The 16,302-nt window shown below is 37.3% G+C and overlaps 1 protein-coding gene across 3 annotated transcripts in view; it reads left to right on the forward strand.

Annotated features, from left to right (window-relative positions):
* Positions 1-16,302, forward strand: part of NCOA1 (nuclear receptor coactivator 1) — a 246,093-nt gene that overhangs the window by 42,113 nt on the left and 187,678 nt on the right. For all 3 annotated transcript variants that reach the window (XM_027621455.2, XM_027621452.2, XM_027621454.2), the window contains exon 2: positions 15,333-15,465. The gene's annotated coding sequence lies outside the window, so the exon portion shown is untranslated. The remainder of the gene's footprint in view (positions 1-15,332; positions 15,466-16,302) is intronic.

Below are 16,302 nucleotides of genomic sequence, written 5' to 3' on the forward strand. Positions count from 1 at the left end.
AAGGAATGACAAAAGTAAGACAAAAATTCAGGAGAGTGTGGGCTAACAATTCTGAAACCATTGTATGTGTATATTGGTATTAAACAAACAAATAAATGAATAGATAGTAAACTGGGAGCCAGGTTTCTCACTTTTGGAGAGTGAGATTACAGATAACCCTGGGCAAGGGAAAGGCTAGAATGAACCATGTGGTATTGGATTAGAGTTAGAGACATCAATACGAACTCATGTTTAGCTTCTTTTTTTTTTTTAAGAGAGATTTTACTTATCTATTTGAGAGAGAGTGCACAAGCAGGGGAGGGAGCAGAGGGAGAGGGAGAAGCAGGCTTCCCACTGAGCAGAGAGCCTGACATGGGTCTCGAACCCAGGACCCTGGGATCATGACCTGAGCCGAAGGCAGATGCTTAACCTACTGAGCCACTCAGGTGCCCCTCATGTTTAGCTTAATAAAAATATAGAAATGATTATAGATATGTATGTATAAATGGTGTAGTATACATACATACATTTTTTGGTCTGTCTGCTGATAGGGCCTAGAAGCATTGGCACCCTGGTACAGAAGCACACCCAGGACCCAGATCTTGGTTTCTAATATCATTCTCCAATAAAAAGAACTAGGCTCCTTGGAAAATGGCTGATTCTAGGAGTGGGGCAGGAATATGCAACATATGCCTTGAACGTTTTGTAGTGCTAAAAGTAAGAAAATCCCAAAATGTAGGGGCTTGGCAAAAAGATACAGGAACCAGCTGGAAAGAGCTTCCAGTGGCCTTAATAGGAACAATTTGAACAACAAAATAAATAACGTAGTATTGGATTATAACCCAAAGTATAAAATAAATATCTCTAAGTCCATACTGATTAAAAGAAGTGACTGAATAAATAAGTGCCCCTACTTATTTATTTATCCAGTACAGAAGAATTAAAAGTAATTTATGCAGATACTTCCCTTCCTCAAGGAGGTAGAACCTAATTCCCCATTCCTTGAGTGTGGGCTGCACTTAGTGACTAAAAGGGAATGCTTATTTGTATGGATGCTGTTTAAGATTAAGTAAGGCAGGGGCCAAGGAATTTTCATGGGATGTTGCATTAAAGAAATTGGCGATCTCAGTGGGACCAGTTCTAGGGGGAAGGTAGATTGTTTTGGCTATTAATGTATATGTCTCTACTTTAACCAATCTTATAGAGTATTGTGTGTTCTTATTAGAAGATTTAATCACAAACTGACAGCTATTTTGTGTCTATCAAAAGCTCACTTAAAATATCAAATATGAGAAGATAGTATAATGAGTATCTTAATGATGTATTCATCTAGTTTCTTGTACTAAGTTTTCATAGAACAAAAGTATCAGGACCACATCATCTCAGTCTCCCCTGATATGAAAATGCCTGAACTGAATTCTGATTTAATGATATGCTATTTGTCTGTATAAAATCTATCTGTAAGAAACATCATTTGAATGATACACATCTCGTAAAATTATATTTGAAACTACAGTCTGCTAGGTTCGTTATCCTTTATAGGAGTGCATGTGGTTCAGATACAAAATTTATGTATTCTTCTTAATCAAAAATTAAAAACTTAAAACCTGGAAAATATAGACCCAAATTTGACACTCAGTGTTTATAATTTGCTGATATCATGAGCTTGAAAGTGTCTGTTTCAGTTGCCTACTGCCATATAACAAATCACCCCCAAGCTTAGTGTCTTAAAATAATGTTGATTTATTATTTTTACAGTTCTGTGGATCAGGAATTTGGGCAGTGCTTGGCTAGGGTATTCTTCTGTTCTATGTAACTTCAGCTAGGATCTCTCACTCTGGTAGCTGAGCAGGGCTGGACGGTCTAAGAAGGTTTTGTCATGTCTGGCACTTTGGCCTGTCTCCATAGCATGACAGTTTCAGGGTAATTGGATTTCTTACATGGCTTCTAGCTTTTATGGGAGAGAAAAGGGAAGCTGCCAGTCCTTTAGTTTCTAGAGCTTGAGACCACATCCTGTTGGTCAAAGCAAGTCACAAGGCCAACCAAGATTTAAGGAGCTGGGAAATAAGCCCCATCTCTTTCTAAGTTTTTTTATTTGAGTAGTATCTACACCCAACATGGGCTTGAACTCATGACCCTGACTGAGACTAAAAGTCACATGCTCTTCCGACTGAGCCAGCCAGGCATTCCCCCCCCCCTTTTTCTTAGCCCCAACTCTTGATGGATGGAGTGACGTGCACAAAGGGAGAGAAGGAATCAATGGCAGCCATCTTTAGAGGGTAGTATGTGCCCATACCAACTGCTGCAGTGTCTAATGTTTAATTTTATCTATATAGTTTCATTATGATGAATCCTCTTTGCCTTGTATTTTAACTTGTAACCAATCCAAGTCCTCTTAGAAATTAGACAGGTTATAAACTTTAAATAAAAATTACCTTAATTTAATAGAAAAGATTTGAGGATAATAGAGGGGGACCATGCTGGGCCTCACAGTTCTTATTGTGACTCACTATATACATTTATCTTGTATTAATAAGTATCTTGGATTATTTAGAGTTAAAAGTCTTCAAAACATCTTTTGTTAGGGCTGTATTATGAGAATTTTCTGCTTTATTTTAGTTGCCCTGGTCTGGAAGATTTACTGACATATTTCCATAGATATTATATTTAAGCCCTGGTAAACTTTGTGGAGCATAGTCTAGCAGAGGCTATTGTAATTTAAAATCAAGATACTCTTTGATTTAATAATTCCACTTCATAAGTATACAGATGTTATATATAACATTGTCAATACTGAAACAGTAAGTTCATCAGTGAGAGACTGGTTAAATAAATTATGATATATTCATATAATATTATGAAATTGTTAAAAGTATGAGGGAATTCTAAAAGGGATGATGTGAAGTAAACTCTGAGGTACATTAGGGGTGCGTGGGTGGCTCAGTCATTTAAGCAGTCAGCTCTTGGTTTCAGCTCAGGTCGTGGGATCAAGCCCCACATCAGGCTCCGCTCTCAATGGAGAGTCTGCTCCAGGATTCTCTCTCACTCTGCCCCTTCCCCTGCTCATGCTCTCGCTTCTCTCTCTCTCTCTAAAATAAATAAATCTTTAGGGGCACCTTGGTGGCTCAGTCAGTTAAGCATCTGCCTTCGGCTCAGGTCATGATCTCAGGGTCCTGGGATAGAGCCATCGTAGGGCTCCTTGCTCATTGGGGAGTCTGCCTCTCCCTTTCCTCCTGCCCCTCCCTCCGCTCATGCTCTCTCCCTCTTTCTCAAATAAATAAAATCTTAAAAAAAAATCTTTAGGTTTTTTAATGTACTTATGTACTTTATGTACTTTTAATGTACTTATGTACTTTAATGTACTTATGTAATGTACTAATGTAATGTTTTTTTAATGTACTCTAAGGTACATTAAATTAAAAAATCATGATGAGAAGCTATGTAAGTATGCCATCACTTTCATTAAAAAATATATGTAAACGCTTTTGTATGTGTAGAATACCTATGAATACATAATAAACAAGGAAAGGGAGCAGGATGATTGGGGGAAAATTTCTATTTACCATAACTCTTTAGGACAGTTTACTTTTTGTATCAGGTATGTATTAACTACTCTAAAAATCAACTTAAAAATGCTCTGATAGCTTTGTTTCATCTGTTGCTTATCTTTTTGTGTAAGCTGGAATGTTGGATGCTCCATTCAGGCAGGATTAGTCTAGGTTCAGGGAGCCTGAAGGCCAGTAGGAAAGATTAAACACATGTACCAAGTAACGAGACTGCTTGTTAGAGTTGTCATTTTAGCATTGTTCAAATACTCTGGCCATTATTTTTATTGGATTGCTTGAAAGGTTCTTTATGTTCCAGAAACAAGTTATTTAGGAGATATGTGTTTTGCAGATATTTTCTTCAGGTATTTTCTCCAAGTTTGTGACTTGTCTTTACACTTTTATAACACTGTCTTTTGAAGAGCAGAATTTAAAGATTTTGTTTTACTGTGATATATCAGTTTTTTCTTTTATGGTTTGTGCTTTTTGTGTCATATCTAAGAACTCTTTGCCTAACTTGGGTTGGCAGACTACACCTGATTCAACCCACTGCTGCTTTTTTGTAAATGAAGTTTTGTTGGAACGTGGCCATGCCCATTTGTTTACATATTGCCTATGGCTGCTTTCATGCTATAGTGACAGAGTTGAATATTTACAATAGAGACTGAATAGCCCATAAAATTTAAAATATTCACTGTGTAGCCTTTTGTAGAAAGTTTGACAACCCCTGGGCTAACCTAGGGTTCCCAGATTTTCTCCTGTTTTCCTCTAGAAGTTTTATAGGTTTGCATTTTTAAATATTTAGGTCTATTAATTTTTGTGTAAGATGTGAGGTATGAGTTGAGGTTCTTTTTTTTCCCCCATATAGATTGTCAGTTGTTCCAGCAGCATTTGTTACAAAGGCAACTAGTTCTTTTTCCATTGAATTACCCCAGTACTTTTGTTGACAATCAGTTGACTGTAAGTTTGTAGATCTGTTTCTGGACTGTCTCTTCTGTTCCTTTGATTTGTATGTTTATCTTTATGCCAGAATTACAATGTCTTGGTAACTATCACTTTATAGAAAGTCTTGAAATCGGGTAGTGAAGTTTTCCAATTTTTTTTCCCAAAATTGTTTTGAATATTCTAGATTCTTGGCATTTCCATATAAATTTTAGAATCAGCTTGTCAGTTTTTACAAAAAATATCTGAGATTTTAATTGGGACTTAGGTTAAATCTATAAATGTGGGAGAATTGCTATTTTAACAATATTGATGGATCTTATCTTTGAAAACAGTATTTCTTAATTTATTGAGGTCCTTGATTTTTCATTCGGAGTTTTATATTTTTGAGCACACAAATCTTCCATTTATTTTGTTATATTTATCCTAAATTTTTTGATGTTAATATAATTGCTACTGTTTTGTTCATTTATTTGTAATTATTCATTGCTACCATAAAGAAATATAGTTGGATTTTGTGGGTTGACTTTGTATTCTGCAATTTTTCTAAATTCTTTTTTTAGTTTTAGTAGATTCTTTGGATTCTTTATGTAGACCATCCTGTCATTTGTGAAAAAAGACAATTTTGATTCTTTTTTTTTTCATCTCTAGGCTTTTATTTATTTTCTTGCATTATTGTACTGGCAGTACACTACAGTGAATAGGAGTGTGAGAGCAGATGTTCTTGCCTTATTCCTGATCCTAGAGGGGAAGCATTTAGTTTTTCATGATTATGTATATTAGCTGTAGATTTGTTGTGGATTCATGTCCTACGCTGAGGACGTTCCCTTCTGTTCCTAGTTTTCTGAGAGTTTTGAATCATGAATGACTGGGCTTTTTCTCATATTATTTTTTCATCTATTAAGATGATCATTTATGTTCTAGTCCATTGTTAGGGTGAATTTCATTGATAGGTTTTTTTCATATATTGAACTAATACTAATAATACATTCCTGGAATAAATTCTATTTGGTCATGATATATATTCCTTTTTATATATTGCTGGATTCATTTTTCTAATATTTGGATAAAATATTTTGTGTCTGTGTTCATGAAAGGATATTAGTCTATACTTTAATTTTCTTAAGGTTTTGTTCTTTTGTCTTTTTATCAGAGTCATGCTAAAATTTATGAGTAGTGCTTATAAAATGAATTGGTAAGTGTTTTCTTAAGTATTTCTGGAAGAATTTATGTAATATTATATAACTTTCTTAGATATTTGGTAGAATTCACCAAGGAAGCCACTTGTCATGGAGCTTTCTTCATGGGAAGGTTTTAAATTATGAATTAAGTGTCATAATTTAAGTTCTTAGTATATTAAGAGCTATTCCTATTATCTAACTTCTTTTAGTGAACTTGGTAGTTTGTCTTCAAACTTTTTTTTTTTATAATTTTTTATTTTTTATTTGACAGAGAGAGACACAGTGAGAGAGGGAACACAAGCAGGGGGAATGGGAGAGGGAGAAGCAGGCTTCCCGCGGAGCAGGGAGCCTGATGTGGGGCTCAATCCCAGGACCCTGGGATCATGACCTGAGCTGAAGGCAGACGCTTAACGACTGAGCCACCCAGGTGCCCCAGTCTTCAAACTTTTAAGAAATTGGTACATTTTATGGAAGTTGTAAAATTTATTGCCATAAGTTCTACATAATATTCTCTTATTATCCTATTAATATCGATAAGCTCCCCAGTGATGTTCTCTTTTCATTCCTGATACAAGTAATTTGTGGCTTCTCTCTTTTTTTCTTGATCATCTGGAAGTTTATTCTATTTTACTGAATGTTTCAAAGAACTAGTTTTCCGTTTTATAGATTTTTCTCTGTTGTTTTTTTTTTTTTTTTTCAATTTCATTTCTTCCTTCTAATTGCTTTGTGTTTAATTTACTCTTTTTCGGCTTCTCTAAGATGAAGGCTTATATTATTGATTCATGCTTGTTTTCTAATATAAGCATTTACTGCTCTAAGTTCCTAAGAACTGCTTTAGTGGTATCCCACAAATTTTGATATGTTCTAATTTTCATTCAATTAAAAATATTTAAAAATTTCTCTTACTCTTTTACCCTTGGGATATTTAGAAGTGTGTTGTTTAAGTTCTAACCCTTGGTAATTCCTTATCTTTCAGTTAATTGACTCTGATTTAATTTTGTTTGGCCAGAGAAAATACATTATTTGACTTTAATTCTTTTAAATATCTTGAGGTTCATTTTATAGCTCAGAATATGGTCTTTCTTGGTGAATGTTCCATATGCCCTTGAAAAGAATATGTATTCTGCTCTCATTGTGTAAAATGTTCTATAAATGTCCAATTAGGTCAAGTCAGTTGATAGTGTTTTCAAGTCTTCTATATGCGAATGATTTTCTGTCTTCCTGTTCTGTTGATTAATAACAGGGGAGTAGTAACGTCTATAGCTGTAATTGTGGATTCGTCTAATCTCCTGTTTTATTAGTTTTTGTTTCATTTATTTTAAAGCTGTGTTATTAAGTAAACACATTTAGGATTGCTATGTCTTTTGGTGAATTGAACCTTTATCCTTATGTAGTGTAAGTGTCTTGTGGATAGCATATTTTTTAAAATTTGATTTGATAATCTCCACCTTTTAATTGGGGTTTAGGATAATTTTTATTTAATGTAATCATTGATAAATATGGATTTAAGTCTATCATCTTGCTAGCTTCCTATTTTTTATTTTTTTAAAAAAATTTTGAGTCTTTTTTTTTTTTAGAGAGAAAGATGGAGCATGAGTGGGGAGGGGCAGAGGGAGAGGGAGAGAGAGGCTTCATACCCAATGCAGAGTTTGATGTGGGACCTGATCTCAGACCTTGAGATCATGTCCTGAGCTGAACTGAAGAGTTGGTTGCTTAACCAACTGAGCTACCCAGGTGCCCCAGCTAGTTTTCTATTTTTGAATATTTTAAATTTATTTTTTCCTCTTTTCCTGCCTTCTGTTGAATTAATCCTTTTTCATAATTCCATTTTATGTAATACTCTTGGCTTATTCTATATGTCTAGATATACATGTATATGTACACACATAATACACGCATACATACATACACATGTATACACATACATATGTATGTGTATATACATATATACATGTACATGCATATATGTATGTACATGTACATATATATTTTAGCAGTTGCTCTAAGTCATGGTTTCTCAGCCTTGGCACTTTTGGTATTTTCATTTGGATAATTCTTTGTTGTTGAGGACTGGAGGGGATATCCTGTATGCAGTGTAGGATTTTTGGCAGCATCTCTGGCCTCTGTTGACTAGATAACAGTAGCACCCACTCCCCACCCCCAGTTGTGACAACCAAAAATGTTTCCAAGGGCGCCTGGATGGCTCTGTCAGTTAAGTGGGTGGACTCTTGATTTCAGCTCGGGTTGTAATCTCAGGACTGTGAGATTGAGCCCTGTGTAGGGGCTCCATGCTGGGCGTGAAGCCTCCTTAAGATTCTTTCTCTCCTTCTCCCTTTGCCCCTCCTCCCCTACACTTGCTTGTGCATATATGCCCTCTCTCTCTCTCAAAAAAAAAGTGTCCGGACTTTGCTACATGTCACTGAGGGAGTATGAGAACCACTATTCTAGGGCTTAAAAGATCTAACTTTAACTTAACAACAATCTTTACTTATTTACTTATTTATTTTTTAAAAGATTTTATTTATTTGAGAGAGGAGAGAGAGCCCACGTGCATGGGGGGGAAGGGAGGGGGAGAGGGAGAGGGAGAAGCAGACTCCCCACTGAGCAGAGAGCCCGACTGGGGGCTCTGTCCCAGGACCTAGGGATGATGATGACCTGAGCCAAAGGCAGACATTTAACCGACTGAGCCACCCAGGTGCCCCACAATCTTTATTTAAATAACATTATGCTATTTCATGTGTAACATGATCACCTTATGATCATATACTTTAATTTTCTACCTTCTTTATGTTGTCATGGTTTTACTTCTATATATGTTATTAACACCCACAATACATTATTATTTTTTGTGTTCTTGTATAATCTTCTAAAATGAATAAAAATTCACTCAGTGGGGAGCCTGCTTCTTCCTCTGCCTGCCATTCCTCCTGCTTGTGCGTGTTCTCGCTGACAAATAAATAAATAAAATCTTAAAAAAAAAGAAAGAAAACAAGAAAAAAAGTCTTTTGTATTTACCTTCTCTTTATAATCCTCATCATTTCTTTTTGTAGATCCACATTTTCAGCTGGTAATTTTCAGTCCTGCCTAAAGAACTTCCTTAAACATTTTTGGTGTCTGCAGGCAGTGTATTCTGTCAGGTTTTATTTGTCAAAAAATTCTTTCTTTCTTCATTTTTTTTAAAAGATTTTATTTATCTGACACAGAGAGAGAGCACAAGCAGAGGGGGTGACAGGCAGGGGAGAAGCAGGCCCCCCGCTCATCAAGGAGCCCGATGTGGGGCTCGATCCTAGGACCTGGGATCATGACCTGAGCCGAAGGCAGCCGCTCAACTGACTGAGCCACCCAAGTGCCCCCCTCTTTCTTCATTTTTATAAAAATATTTTTCTGGTTATAGGATTCTATGGGCAGCTTTTATCTTTCTACTCTATTGTCTTTTCGCTTGTATAATTTCCTGAAGAAAAGGAAATACTGATCTTTGTTCTTTGTATGTAATTTTTTTCTTTGCCTTTGAGATTTTTATCTTTGTTTTTCTGCATTTTGGCTATGATATATCCATGTATATTTGTTTGTGTGTGTGCATTTTGGTATTACGATTAGGATTCTGTAGGATTTTTTGCTCTCTGGTTTGTTTTGGATTCTTTCAAAATTCTTGGCCATTATCTCTTCACATATTTCTTGTATCTCATTTTGTTTGTTTGTGTCCTTTTCTTGGGGCTTCAGTTGAATGGAATTTGTTTGAAGACATTTTGATATAGTTCCACAACTCTTGGATGCCCTGAGATGTATTTTTCCCTCACTTTTTTTTAAACTGTGGTTTCATTTATAATTATTTCTATTTGCCTGTCTTTAAGTTCAATGATTGTTTCCTCTTCTGTGTCCAGACTGTTGTTGAGCCTGTCTCAGGAATTTTTTTTCTCTAATAGAATTTTTTTATTTCTGTCTTTTATATTTTTCCTTTCTTTAAAGTTTTCCATCTCACTGCTGAAAATATCCATCTGTTTGTGCATATTGTCCATCTTTCCTACTAGACCATTTAACATATTTATAGTTATTTTTAAATGTCTGATAGTTTCAATAGCAAAATCATTTCTGATTCTGTTGATTGCTTTATCTCTTGCCAAAGGGTTATTTTTTTTTCTTGCTTTTGTGTAATTTTTGATTTTATGCTCATCATTGTGTACTGAAGAATAGAAGAGATTGAAATGATGCTCTTCTTTTGTTAGGCTGTTTGTGTTAGAGGTTGAGTCAGTCTCATCATGAATCGAGCTAGGTTTGGATTCTTTTGCCCTCATTACCTTCATTGTACCACAGGCTTCAAATTTCTCCAACAGTTGGCTGCTGTTCCCTTGTGTTTAGGGTGTGCCATGTAGTACTACAGGATTTTTCTGTGTTCCTATACCACCCTCATCTTTCAACAGTCTTTGCATATCTGTGCACCAGAGAAATTTCTCTTTGTTATTGTCCCTCTCCCAGTGGTTATTGTTGCTTGTTACCCAGTGCTTTGCTTGTGGGGCAGGGTTGGTTTCTCTTATTCTAGTCCAGACTCAATCCTGGTCAGGCCCTATGTTCCTGGGTATTGGTGATGGGGTTTTCTTAGCTTTTCTGCTCTTTCTGCCTTGTGGCAAACTGTGCCATATATTTGTAGCTGGTCATGGGCAGGAATATCCTTTCTCTCTCTGTGGTAGTTGATCTCTTTTGGTATTGGTGTAGGATCCTTTGCCCAAGACTCTTTCCTGCTTCCGCCCAGTAGTGGCAGAATTATTTTGTCTCTCCCTTTTCCTAGCATCAGTGTATCTTTGCCTGTGTCTGGGGACTTGACACTCTTTTCTCCCCCTCCTCCAGAGGCAAGAGGCATTTTGCTTCCATTCTCCTCTGAAGCAGTGGATTTTTGCCTGGACCTTAGGGCTTTCTTTCCTTCCCCTAGTGGCTCTAGGCTTTTGCTCTGTGTTTAAGGTTCAAGGTTGGGGAATTAGGCAGGGCTTCAGGCTGGTACTTGTCACCTCCTGCACACTTGCCGCATTGATGAAGGGCTCTCTCTGATTTACTTTTAATTTTTCCTGTGAGCACCTGGTTGACACATGTAGAACTTACAGTTGAGTGTAAACTCTCCTTGTGTCAGGGATCCCCAGCCATTCCAAACAGACACGTGAGTCTACACTTGGTCTTTAAGAATTTGTTAAAATCTTAGTTGATTTTTTTCAGGGCGCCTGGGTAGCTCAGTTGGTTAAGCATCTTCCTTCAGCTCAGGTCATGATCCTGGGGTCCTGGAATTGAGCCTGGTGTCAGGCTCCCTGCTCAGCGGGGAGTCTGCTCCCCCTCCCCACTTGTGCTCTCTCTCTTGCGTGTTCTCTCTCTCTCTCTCAGATGAATAAATAAAATCTTAAAAAAAGAATCTTAGCTGACTTTTTTCTTACACACCTGTACAGTGGCTACTTCTTTCTCTGTGACCTGCCAAAGGTAAAAGAGATTACGTGTATGGTCTCTCCTTGGAGGAACTTGTCCCTCTTTGAAATTAAATTTACTTGATTGCCTTGTGACCTCAACTCTTTGTTCGGCTTAAGATAAGTTTTGATTTGATAGATCTGGCTTTTTCTTATGAGGGTGGGTTTGACATTCCTTTGAAGCTTTCTGCATTCTAAGTGGAGTGGAACTAGAGTTCTTGACAAGTTTGCTATTTCAAGCTGCTCTTTCTTCTGCTCCCTCCTTCATGCTTTCTCTTGCCTTCTTGTGCCTCTTGAGCATTTCTTCCTTTAGGATTGAACCTCAGGGACTATTTCCCCAGTGAAGCCTCTCCTGATATACCACTAAGTAGAATGGAACATTTCTGTATTTGTACAACTGTCTTGACTCTTGTATAGCTGTATTTCGTTTTTGCAGGCCCATTGAAGCTCTTAGTGAGGTTGGGCAGGTTTTAGAATCTGAGGCTCCTCAACTCTGAGAATGATCCTTTTTTTTTTTCTTTAAATTTTATTTATTTATTTGACAGAGCGCACAAGCAGGCAGAGCCTCAGGCAGAAGGAGAGGGAGAAGCGGACTCCTCACTGAGCAGGGAGCCCAAAGCAGGGCTCAATTCCAGGACCCTGAGATCATGACCCGAGCTGAAGGCAGATGCTTAACTGACTGAGCCACCCAGGCACCCCTAAAAACTATCCTTCTACTTTCAGAGTTTATGACTGTAACAGTTGATAGATTTTAGCTGGCTCATGGAGTAAGCTTGAGAGAAAAGGTAAAGTGATAGACAAGAGAACTTATATTTATCAATAGAATAAAAATTTGTGAAATCACACCACCTAGGTTCCTGTGCTGTTTGGTTTGTACAGTTGTTGCTCTTGAACTCTAAATTACTTTAAGAAACAAGACTTAAATTTGTGGAATCAAACTTCTTAAAACTGTGGGCTTGGTTACACAAACTAGTATGTATTCACATAATAAAATGCCATAGAACTTTAAAAACAATGAAGAAATATATCCTCACATGGAAAATCTTCAGGATACACTAAGTGAAAAAGAAGGTGCAAAGCTGGACATTTTATTTTAGAAGACAGGAGGATCTAAGACTGTATTTTCAGTTAAGTGTATTTACATAAAGAGTTGATGGCAAGGTATAGAAGAAACTAATAAAAGTGGTGACCAGTAGCAATCAAGGGCAATGTGAGCTGCATGTGGATGATACAGGAATGAGACTGTTCAAATACATGTTCCTTTTACATCATTTTTCAATTCTGATAAAATATTTTCAAGTCAATGTAGTATGTAAAAAATGTAAACTAAAGGGGCACTTGGGTGGCTCAGTTGGTTAAGTGTCTGTCATCGGCTCAGGTCATGATCTCTGGGTCCTGGAATTGAGCCCCATGTTGGGCTCCTTGCTCAGCAGGGAGTCTGCTTCTCTGTCTCCCTCTGCCCTTCCCCCTGCTCCTGTGTGCCGCACGCACACTCTGTCTTTCTCAAATAAATAAAATCTTTAAACAAATGTAAACTAAAAATAATAAACATAACTATGTGGATCTTAAAAGATAACAGGAAGATCTGAAAAATCCTTCAGAGCTGATAAAAAGATGTTGGCCTATGAAATAAAAATTGTGTGTGAGATACCTTTATTTTATGCAAATCAGATTTAACAAATGAAAAGATAAATGTAGAACATGGAAAATTACGAAGAACAAGGTTTTATGAATCTAGCTCCGGGTGAATAAATATATAAAAAGTGTGGCTTTCTAGCACGATTAGAAAGGTAGACTAGACTCAGTAGTGGAATGGATGATCCCTTAAAACAGAAAGGAACAGTGTGTGTAGGCAACAACCATAACAGAAAGACACAGTACTCAGGGTAGACTGGGTGACCATTTCATACTCATGAAATCACTTGACATGTCCTCAGAAACATATCTATCTGTTGTCAGGAAGAATAGGAGATGAGAATACCAAAGAATATTCTTATCACAAAGTAGAACATAAGGAAACAATACTTACATTAATTCCACAGATTATAGCTCAGAAATCAACCTTTTGTAGAAAACAAATGAAATATGTGAAAAGAAACCTTATTAAAAAAAAGAAACTTTATAAACCAAAGGATGGTGAGAATTGCTGAATGTTGTTAGGAAAACTGGGCAATTCAGAAAACAGTTTAGAGTCAAATCTCATTCCATACATCATTTGGAATGAAGTATTGGAACAATTAGCCCATAGAAAGGTAAACATCAGAGTATTTATCTGCTATTATTGAAGGTGGAGAGATTTCTAAGCAGAGAAATAGTAAAAGAAATGGAGAAAGCAGTGGGGCACAAATCTGGCCACCTAAAAATAAAAAAAAACTTTTATAGTAAAAGCCAGCAATTGAGAACATGTTCAAAGTAAATGGAAGAAATAGTGTTTTTACAATATAAATAACCTACACAAACAGTTAAGGAAAACATGAAGAAATCCCTCTCTCATCCCATCCCCCATAGGACTGGAAGTGGAAGTGTGGCTAAAGTTTGGAAAGAAAGGCAGTATGAGTAATGGGGGAAGGACCTGATTAATGACATGTAAAAGGCTCACTAGATAACATTGTGTCTAAAATTGAAGACTTTAATGGTATAGCAGGATCAATCCATAATGTTGGGTGTTTTCTCCCTAGCAGGTGGTTGAATTGAATTGATTAGGAATTTGAGGGTGATGAAGTGGAAGGAAGAAAGTAACATACTAGGGAGATTGATAGCTTGGGTGACAACCAAGATTTTGAGACTAGTAATAACACAGTTAACTAACTGGAGAGATGAGACTAGGTAGAGTGCATCTCAGGGATTAAATCTGGACCTAGGTACAGAAGGTAGATTGGGCTATTGCATGACAAAGAGAAGAGGGTAGGACAGCCAGATGGTCAGAGCCTGAGGGAAGGAATTGGATTGCTTGTGAGTTAGGGTCTAGAAATATCACTGTGGAGGAAGGTTGAACCCTACTACCTTAGCCTTCACTCTAGAGGGTTCTTCTCAAGAGACGGATTTAGCCCAGGGGTTGAAAGAAGTATTCATTGATAGGTTGAGGATGTAGAGGTGATTTGTTTCACTATGTAAAAGAGGTTTCCAGAGGTTCCCCAGGGAAAAGGTTGGAAGGAAGGGCAACAGTGGGGGAAAACATGGGGTGGGTGAGAAAGCACAGAGAGCACTGTGGGGATGAAAACAGGGGAGAGGGTAGCTGGCCGGAATGGTTTGTGTTTTGAGTAGAGCCCAAGGGTGATAGGTGGAAGCCATAGGTAGAATTAACTAGCAAGATTCCTGAATCGACCTGTGATATAATGATTTCTCTGGACCTAATCCACTGTGTCTTTGTGATCTAAAGGGAATATTAAATTTAGTAAAAAGCTTAACCCTGGGTGGTAAAGCCTAAACCAGTGAGGCTTTAAGTAATGAAAGCCAGTAGGTTTCACATTTCTTAAGCATTCTCTGATGTCTGCCAAGTCCCCCCACTGTTAGGAGTTTTTATTTATTTAACTATTTATTTTTATTTTATTTATTTGAGAGAGAGAGCAGGAGAGCGAGTGAGCGGGCTCGAGCTGGGGGAGGAGCAGAGGGAGAGGGAGAAGCAGACTCTCTGCTGAGCAGGGAGCCTGATGTGGGGGGCTCAATCCCAGGACCTTGGGATCATGACCTGAGCTGAAGAGAGACACTTAATGGACTGAGCCACCCAGGCACCCCTAGGAGTTAGCTTTGAGATAAAAGTGGGAAGGCAGTACTACCATTAGTTTAAAAAAATCCAGTTTGTTCTTATCCCACTGCCAATGACCCAGTAATGAATGCTAGCCATTACACTGAGGTGTCTTCTGCTAGGAATCCCATTTCCTCCTTCTGTTCCACTTTACGTGAAACAGGTTACTGAGACCGCTGCTGCTGGGGTGATGTCAGCAACTCCAATGATGAGTAAGCTGATAGTTGAGGATCCTGGCCTCCTAGCTTCATTGGGATCGGAACCTTTTAAAGCGAGTAACTAATGATCTCTTATTAATTTTATTTATTTAGCCATTAATCTTTAGTTTCAATTTTTAAAGTCTGTAGTGCAGAAAAGAATGAGAATTGGCATTTCTTGAACAACTAAAGCATCTGTATAAGAATCTTTGCATGCTTACAGGGAAACAATGATATGCATTAGAGTCTAAAGTCTGTAATGTTTTCAGTAGACTAAATGTATCTCCTTTCTCTTACTTTAGATCTGTCCATATTAGTGGAAATGTAACTGGAACTGACTGGTGATAAAATCAAGGACCATCAGCAAGAGCATGCAGTAGGAAATTTTGGTTCCAAATGAAGACACCGACATTTAGAATTTCTACTTTTTCTAAGGTATTTGAGGCACAAATTTACTTTAATCTGACTCCTTGGAAGTCATTTTATAATGTTGGTTTCTATATATAGATTTCATAAGTTTAAAAGTTTTTATGTTAGAATGGTTAGCTTTTATTTTTTTTAAAGATTTATTTATTTATTTTAGAGAGAGCGTGAGAGAGCACGGGGTCGGGGTAAGGGCAAAGGCAGGGGGAGAGAGTCTTAAGCAGACTCTGTGCTGAGCATGGAGCCTGATGAACAGCTCAATCTCACGACCCTGACTGAGATCAGGACCTGAGCCGAAACCAAGAGTCAGGTGCTTAACCGACTGAGTCACCCAGGAGCCCCAGAGAATGGGTAGCTTTTAGAGAAGAGTTCAACCTTCCCTACCCACTTCCCCCTAAAACTAGTTGAGAAAAATCCAGATTTGAAAGGGAGATAATCTTTATAATTAGTAAAGCATGTTCAATTAATAAGAAATCTCCTGGGTGCAGATTAAGACTGAGTAAACTATGTTAGAAGAACTGGAATAAATAAGTGTCAATTTAGTAATTATTTTATGTCATGACCCTCTGGGATGAGCAGCTGAATTCAGCACTCTAACAGAGTCAGCTCACATGATACATGAGATCTTAAGTGATTGTCTTTTAGTTTGATTTGGAAACCTTTTTGTTCCTCTTCTCCTAAATTTATTATTAAGGGTTTTCTATTCACCAAAAATTGTCACTTTTATTCCTCATAGACTGTTCAAGTAGGACCTTTGTGATCTGTTGGGTTAGTTTCACTTGCACCAGAAAGGGAGATAAGTAATTAAAGAACCAAATGACACTTCCAAAACATGGGGTGGATCCCCAC

The sequence above is a fragment of the Zalophus californianus genome, chromosome 8 (assembly GCF_009762305.2).
Source record: "Zalophus californianus isolate mZalCal1 chromosome 8, mZalCal1.pri.v2, whole genome shotgun sequence".
In the NCBI taxonomy this organism is placed as follows: Eukaryota; Metazoa; Chordata; class Mammalia; order Carnivora; family Otariidae; genus Zalophus; species Zalophus californianus.